Here is an 8,781-nt window from a genome sequence, read left to right as displayed (position 1 = left end):
TCCAGAATCCATGAAGTTTTGGTAAATTACAACCAATTCATCCACAATCGCTGCCGTTATTTCTCAAGACCCTAGAATGCAAGCCATCAAGTCCAAGGGATTTATTTAGCTTTAGTCCCATTATCTTACCCAATATTGGTGAAGTTCAGAACCAGGGGTCATAGTCGAAGAATAAGGGGTCAGCCATTTCGGACCGAGATGAGGAGAAACTTCTTCATCCAGAGAGTGGTGAACCTGTGGAAATCTACCACAGAAAGTTGTTGAGGCCAATTCACTAAATATATTCCAAAAGGAGTTAGATTTAGTCCTTACTACTCGGGGGATCAAGTGTTATGGCGAGAATGGGGTACTGAAGTTGCATGTTCAGCCATGAACACATTGAATGGCGGTGCAGGCTCGAAGGGCCGAATGGCCTACTCCTGCACCTATTTTTATGTTTTACTGAGTACCACCTCCTTAGTGATTGTGATTGTGTTAAGTTCCTTCTCCCCCGCCTCCCCGCCTCTCCATAGCCCCTTCACTATCCACTGTCGGAATATTGTTAGTGTCGTCTACCATAAAGACTGATACAAAATATTTGTTCAGAGTTTCTGCCATCTCCATATCCCACATTATTAATTCCCCGGTCTCGTCCTCTAAGGGACCAACGTTTACTTTAGCCACCCTTTTCCATTTTATATACCTATAGAAACTCTTGCTATCTGTTTTTATATTTTGCGCTAGTTTACTTTCATAGTCTATCTTCCTTTTCTTAATCATTTTTTCAGTCGTTCTTTGATGGCGTTTAAAAGCTTACCAGTCTTCTGTCCTCCCACTAGTTTTGGCCACTTTGTATGCCCTTGTTTTTAATTGGATATTGTCCTTTATTTCTTATATAGCCATGGATAGTTATCTTTTCTCTTATACCCTTTCCTCCTCACTGGATTATATTTTTCTTGAGAGTTGTGCAATATCTCCTTAATTGTACACCACTGTTCATCAACCGTCCTACACTTTAATCTATTTTCCCAGTTCACTTTACCCAACTCTGCCCTCATAGTCTCCTTTATTCAAGCTGAGTACGCTTTTTAGAGATCCAACTTTCTCACCCTCCATCTGAATTTGAAATTCAATCATACTATGATCACTCATTCCGAGGGAACCCTTTACCTTGGAGATTGTTTATTAATCCTGTCTCATTACACAGAACCAGATTTAAGATAGCCTGCCCCCTAGTTGGTTCCGTTACAAACTGCTCAACGAAACTGTCCCTTCTGCACTCTATGAACTCCTCCTCAAGGCTACCCTGACCAATTTGATACTTCCAATCAATATGGAGATTAAATCACCCATGATTATTGCTGTTCCCTTTTTACAAGCCTTAAAGTAAGGGCTGCCCATTAAAAACTGAGTTGAGGAGAATTTTCTTCTCTGAGGTTTGTAAATCTATGGAATTCTCTGCCCCAGCGAGCTGTGGAGGCTCGGTCATTGAATATATTTTAAGGCAGAAAGACAGATTTTTGAGTGATAAGGCAGTAAAGGGTTATGGGGAACGGGCAGGGAACTGGAGCTGAGCCCATGATCAGATCAGCCATGATCTTACTGAATGGGGGAGCAGGCCCGAAGAGTCAAATCGACTACTCCTGCTCTTATTTCTTATGTTCTTTTGTTAACTGAATCCAGCCAGAGTCAGCACCCTCTGGGATTGAGCGGGAGGGAGGGGAACCAGTGAGTCTAGAACTGAACCCAGCCAGAGTCAGCACCTTCAGGGGAGGAGAGGGAGGGTAACCAGTGATTGTAGAACTGAACCCAGCCAGAGTCAGCATCTTCAGGGGAGGAGACGGAGGGGAACCAGTGATTGTAGAACTGAACCCAGCCAGAGTCAGCACCTTCAGGGGAGGAGAGGGAGGGGAACCAGTGATTGTAGAACTGAACCCAGCCAGAGTCAGCATCTTCAGGGGAGGAGACGGAGGGGAACCAGTGATTGTAGAACTGAACCCAGCCAGAGTCAGCACCTTCAGGGGAGGAGAGGGAGGGGAACCAGTGAGTGTAGAACTGAACCCAGCCAGAGATGGTGATGATAATTAGGTGCATAGGACAAGCTGCCTTCAGACGTGCGATGTGTTTCAATTTCAGGACAAGGATGGGGAAGAGTGTATGGGGTGGGAACTTAAAGCTTTGGAGGAACAAGAGAGGAAAGAATTTTCCATAAAATCTTGATTAGTCTGTTCTGAATTTCTGTCCTGTACTTGCAGTAATGAATTTTGTAAACTCCTTTTCCAGGGTATCAGAAGGGGAGGATTTGCAGACGGGAAACACAAAACAAACATCACGTCAAGATCTGGTGGAATCGCTCGATTCATCAGGACCTGAATATCATCAGCCTTTGAATTTGGATGGAGAAAAGTTTGTCTGTTCTGTCTGTGGGAACAGATTTCAAACATCAGTGATCCTGGAAAAGCACGAGACAACACACCCGAGTGAGAGTGTTGCAGTGCACTGACTGTGGAAAAAGTTTTAACCAGATGTACAGCCTGAAAAAACATCACAGCTTTGACAGCGGGGAGAACCCGTACACGTGTTCTGTGTGTGCACCAGGCTTCAACTGGTCGTCCAACCTGGAGAGAAACAAGGAGACCCGCAGCATGGAGAAACCGAAGTTCATCGGCGCTGTCACACTGGGGAGAGGCCGTTCACCTGCTCCGAGTGTGGGAAGTGATTCACTGCCTCATCCTACCTGATGAGACACCAGCGAGTTCACACTGGAGAGAGGCCGTTCACCTGCTCCGAGTGTGGGAAGGGATTCTCTATATCATCCGACCTGCTGAGACACCAGCGAGTTCACACTGGGGAGAGGCGTTCAGCTGCACCGAGTGTGGGAAGGGATTCACTACATCATCCCACCTTGTAACTCACCAGCGAGTTCACATTGGGGAGAGGCCATTCACCTGCTCTGTGTGTGGGAAGGGATTCACTGTATCATCCTATCTGCTGACACACCAGCGAGTTCACACTGGGAAGAGGCCATTCACCTGCACCGAGTGTGGGAAGGGATTCACTGCATCATCCCACCTTGTAACTCACCAGCGAGTTCACACTGGAGAGAGGCTGTTCATCTGCTCTGAGTGTGGGAAGGGATTCACTCTGACATCCCACCTGCTGATGCACCAGAGAGTTCACACTGGGGAGAGGCCATTCACCTGCTCTGAGTGTGGGAAGGGATTCACTCAGTCATCGAACCTGCTGAGACACCAGCAAGTTCACACTGGGGAGAGGCTGTTCACCTGCTCTGAGTGTGGGAAGGGATTCACTCGGACATCCCACCTGCTGATGCACCAGCGAGTTCACACTGGGGAGAGGCCGTTCACCTCGCCAAGTGTGGGAAGGGATTCACTCAGTCATCCACCCTGCTGACACAACGAGTTCACAAGTGACTGCAGGGTTTGGATTCTGCTGTTGTCTCAGACTGAATCGTATCTATTCTGACAGTTGGGCTTGCTTTCTGCTGATATTGATTCCTCCTATAACTGGGCTGGAGTTTAATATTCGCGTTATTTGCCCAATTAATCAACGGGAAAATGGTCAGAAACAAAATAACGCTGATTGTATTTGCATCTATAATTCACCCTTTAAAAAACATAAGAAATAGGAGAAGAGTAGGCCATTGGCCAGTCGAACCTGCTCTGCCATTCAATAAGATCATGGCTGATCTGATCGTGGGTACAACAGCACTTCCCTCCCCGCCCTCCATAACCCTTCACTCTTTTATCGCTCAAAAATCTGGATATCTCCACCTTAAATATATTCAATGACCCAGCCTCCACAGCTCTCGGGGTAGAGAATTCCAAAGATTTAGACCCTCAGAAGAAATTTCTCATCATTTCGGTTCTAAATCAAAGCTTCACTAGGTTGATTGAGGGGATGAGGGGTTGACTTATTACGAAAGGTTAATTAGATTGAAATTCAGAAGAATGACAGGTGATCTTATCGAACCATACAAGATTATGAGGGGGCATGACAAAGTGAATGCAGAGAGGATGTTTCCACTGATGGGGGAGACTAGAAATAGAGGGCATGATCTTCGAATAAGCGACCACCCATTTAAAATTGATATGAGGAGAAATTTCTTCTCTGAGGGTTGTAAATCTGCGGAATTCACTGCGTCAGAGAGCAGTGGAAGCTGGTACATTGAATAAATTTAAGACAGAAATAGACAGTTTCTTAAACGATAAGGGGTTGTGGAGAGCAAGCAGGGAAGTGGAGCTGAGTCAATGATCAGATCAACCATGATCTTATTGAATGGCAAAGCAGGCTCGACGGGCCGTTTGGCCTACTCCTGTTCCTATTTCTGATCTTATGTAAATAGGCTACCCCTTATTCATAAACTATGACCCCTAGTTCTAGATTCCCCCACGAGTGGAAACATCCTCTCTGCATCTACCTTGTTGAGTCCCCTCAGTATCATATATTTCAATAGGATCACCTCTCATTCTTCTAAACGAGAATAGGCTCAACCTGCTCAACCTAACTACATAAGTCAACCCCTTCATCTCAGGAATCAAACTAGTGAAGCTTCTCTGAACTGTCTCCAATGCAAGTCTATCCCTCCTTAAATACGGAGATCAAAACTGCATGCAGTACTCCAGGTGTGGCCTCACCAATACCCTGTACTGTTGTAGCAAGACTTCCCTGCTTTTATACTCCATCCCTCTTGCAATAAAGGCCAACATTTCTATTGGCTTTATAATTACTTGCTGTACATGCACATTAACGTTTTCTGTTTCAAACATAAGGACACCCAGATCCCTCTGCACTGCAGCATTTTGTAACACCTCTTCATTTCAGTAATAAATTGGTTTTTTTCCTGCAATAGTGGATAACCTCACATTTTCCGACATTATACTCAATCTGCCAAATATTAATCCACTCACTTAGTTTGTCTACATTTCATTGCAGATTATTTGTGTCCTCCTCCAATTGCTTTCCTATCCATCTTTGTATCATCATCAAATTTGGCTCCATTACGCTCTGTCCCTTCATCCAAATCATTAATATAGATTGAAAATAGTTGAGGCCAATCCCTACGGCACGCCATGACTCACCATTTGCCAACTGGAAAATTGCCCATTTATCCCGACATTCTGTCTTCTGTTAGTTAACCAATCCTCTATTCGTGCTAATATATTACCCTCAAATCCGTGAACTTTTATCTTGTACAGGTACATGGTACCTTATCGAATGCCTTCTAGAAATCTAAATACACTACATCCACTGGTTCTCTCTTATCAACCTTGCTCATTATATTCTCAAAGAACTCCAGCAAATTTGTCAAACGTGATTTCCCTTTCATAAAACCATGCTGACTCTGCCTGACTGTATTATGATTTTCCAAATGCCCTGCTTACTAATGGAGTCCAACTTTTTCCCAACAACAGCAGTTAGGCTAACTAGTCTATAGTTTCCTCTTTTCTGTCTCCCTCATTTTTAAATAGCGATGTTACATTTGTGTTTTTCCAAACTGCTGGGACCCCTCCACAATCCAGGGAGTTTTTGCAGATTTCACCCAACGCATCCACTATCTCTGCAGCCACTTCTTTTAAGAGCCTAGGACGTAGGCTATCAGGTCCAGGGGACTTGTCCAGCTTTGGTCCAGGGGACTTGTCCATCTTTAGTCCCATTATTTCACAGTGTACTTTTTCTTTCGTGTCAGTGATAGTTTTAAGTTTCCCCTTCCCGATAGCCCCTTGATTATATATTATTGGGATGTATTTAGTATCTTCTAAGTTGAAGACCAATACAAAATATCAGAAGGGTTTTATTCAAATACAGAAAGCTGCAACACCATGGAGCTAAACAATTGATGATAAAAATAATTGAATTTGCAAGTTGGTTTTGGATTTCTCTGAAACGGAGCCAGATGTGATGTGCCTTGAAATACCACCAGTAGATGACGCTGTCCCTCCGAAGAACTCAGACTGAGAGGAGTGTGACTGCCCCCGAGAGCAGGAGGAATGAGAGCAGATCAGGGTCAGACACTGAACATACTGCGCCCCATAGGGTTATCACACACTGCCCCCTCCCTGGGGCAGCTCAGGGTCAGACACTGAACATACCGCACCCCACAAGGTCATCACACACTGCCCCCTCCCTGGGGCAGCTCAGGGTCAGACACTGAACATACTGCACCACACATGGACATCACACACTGCCCCCTCCCTGGGGCAGCTCAGGGTCAGACACTGAACATACTGCACCCCACAGGGACATCACACACTGCCCCCTCCCTGGGGCAGCTCAAGGTCAGACACTGAACATACTGCATCCCACAGGGACATCACACACTGCCCCTTCCCTGGGGTAGCTCAAGGTCAGACACTGAACATACTGCACCCAGCAGGGACATCACACACTGCCCCTTCCCTGCGGTAGTTCAAGGTCAGACACTGAATATACTGCACACCACAGGGTTATCACACACTGCCCCCTCCCTGGGGCAGCTCAGGGTCAGACACTGAACATACTGCACACTATAGGGACATCACACACTGCCCCCTCCCTGGGGTAGCTCAGGGTCAGACACTGAACATACTGCACCCCACAGGGACATTACACACTGTCCCCTCCCTGGGGCAGCTCAGGGTCAGACACTGAACATACTGCACACCACAGGGTTATCATACTGCCCCCTCCCTGGGGTAGCTCAGGGTCAGACACTGAACATACTGCACCCCACAGTGATATCACACACTGCCCCCTCCCTGGGGCAGCTCAGGGACAGACACTGAACATACTGCACAATATAGGGGCTGCGCGATCTGTACTGTTTCTGGGGGAGTCGCAGCTGGAGGGTCCGCAGACAGAAGGGGAACTTCTCCAAACATTCCGGTCATGAATCCTGAATCATATTGAAGATGAATTCCCACATTCTGCGCTGCAGCCCGAGAAGCCACATACACCACGTGGGACCTCACAGACCTTGGAGAAGCCCCCAGACCTGGGACACTGGGTCTCCACACGGGGGAGCGATCCCTCTGCACCGGCCCCCCCCCCCCGGCAGATGCCAGAGCTTTAACCCACAGATCTGGGACACTGGTCTCTACAAGAGGGGAGCTTTGGCCGACAGAGCTGCGACACTGGGTCCAGACACGGGGCCAGCGATCCCTCTGCCCCCTCCCCCTGCCAGATCCCCCATGTTAGCTCCACTGTCACTGAGCTGCGGGGAGTTACATTTAGCCACAGCAGCTCTCCTCCCCTGAAGATGCTGACTCTGGCTGGGTGCAGAAATACAAAGCATTCATCTTCAATTCCCAGCATACAATCAGGAAATGTGCTCCACTTAGCAGACACTCTACAGGACTGGAGCAGATAACGTCTCCCTCAATTGTCCCGGTCCCAGACTGACCCAGAACCAGACCGCTCCACCCCACCCTCTCCTGTACCAGACAGAACTAGAACCACCCCCCCACCCTCACCCTTCCCTGTCCAGACTGAACAAGACTCCCTCTTCACCCTCGCCTGTTCAACACTGATCCAGAACCAGATCCCCCTCAGGTCCCTTGTCCCAGACTGATCCAGAACCAGATCTCCCCTCACCCTCCGTTGTCCCAGACTGAAGCAGATGCCCATCACCCTCCCCTGTCCAGTCTTCCTAATCGTTTTTGCTAAGGTGCCGCACAAGCTGCTGCTCTAACAGATCTTGGCCTAGAACATAAGAAATAGGAGCAGGAGTAGGCCATTTGGTCCCTCGCACCTGCTCTGCCATTTAATAAGATCATGGCTGATCAGATCATGGACTCAGCTCCTCTTCCCTGCCCGCTCCCCGTAACCCTTTATTCCCTTATCGCTCAAAAATATGTCTATCTCCGCCTTAATTATATTCAATGACTCAGCCTTCACAGCTGTCTGGGGCAGAGAATTCCACAGATTTACAACCTTCTGAGTGAAGAAATTTCTCCTCACCTCAGTTTTAAATGGGCGGCCCTTATTCTGAGACTATGCTCCTAGTTCTAGTTTTCCCTATGAGTGGAAATATCCTTTCCGCATTATGCTTGTCGAAGCCCCTCATTATCTTATACATTTCGATAAGATCACCACTCATCATTTTGAACTCCAATGACTACAGGCCCAACCTTTCTTCATGTCAATCCCCTCATCTCCGCAATCATCAGAGTGAACTTGCTCTGAACTGTCTCCAATGCAAGTATAACCTTCTTTAAATATGAAGATCAAAAATGAATGCAGTACTCTAGTTGTTGCCTCACTAATACCCTGTAAGGTTGTAGCAGGACTTCTCTGATTTTATATTCCTTCCCCCTTGTAATAAAGGCCAACATTCTATTTGCTTTCTTGATTACTTGCTGTACCTGCATAATAACTTGTATGTCATGCTCAAGGACCCAAAGGTCCCTCTGTACTACAGCATTTTGCAACGTTTCTCCCTTTAAGTAATACTTTGCTTTACTGTTTTTTCTGCCGAAATGAATAACCTCACATTTTCCCACATTATACTCCCTTTGCAGATTCTTTGTGCCCTCCTCACAATTTGCTTTCCCACCCATCTTTGTATCATCAGAAAATTTGCCTACATTACACTTGGTTCCTTCATCCAAGTCATTAATAAACTTTGTAAATAGTTGAGGCCCATGCACCGATTCCTGCGGCACCCCATTAATTACAATTTGCCAACCGGGAAATTATCCATTTATCCCGACTCTCTGTTGTCTGTTAGTTAGCCAATCCTCTATCCATGCTAATATATTACCCCCAACTCCGTGAACTTTTATATTGTGCAGGTAACCGCTT

The 8,781-nt window shown here is 46.6% G+C and overlaps 1 pseudogene; it reads left to right on the top strand.

Annotated features, from left to right (window-relative positions):
• Positions 1-2,504: 2,504 nt before the first annotated feature.
• Positions 2,505-3,243, top strand: LOC139247029 (zinc finger protein 3-like; annotated as a pseudogene).
• The last annotated feature ends 5,538 nt before the right edge of the window (positions 3,244-8,781 follow it).

The sequence above is a fragment of the Pristiophorus japonicus genome, unplaced genomic scaffold, assembly GCF_044704955.1.
Source record: "Pristiophorus japonicus isolate sPriJap1 unplaced genomic scaffold, sPriJap1.hap1 HAP1_SCAFFOLD_252, whole genome shotgun sequence".
NCBI classification, from domain to species: Eukaryota; Metazoa; Chordata; class Chondrichthyes; family Pristiophoridae; genus Pristiophorus; species Pristiophorus japonicus.
This window is presented reverse-complemented; position numbering and strand designations above follow the sequence as displayed.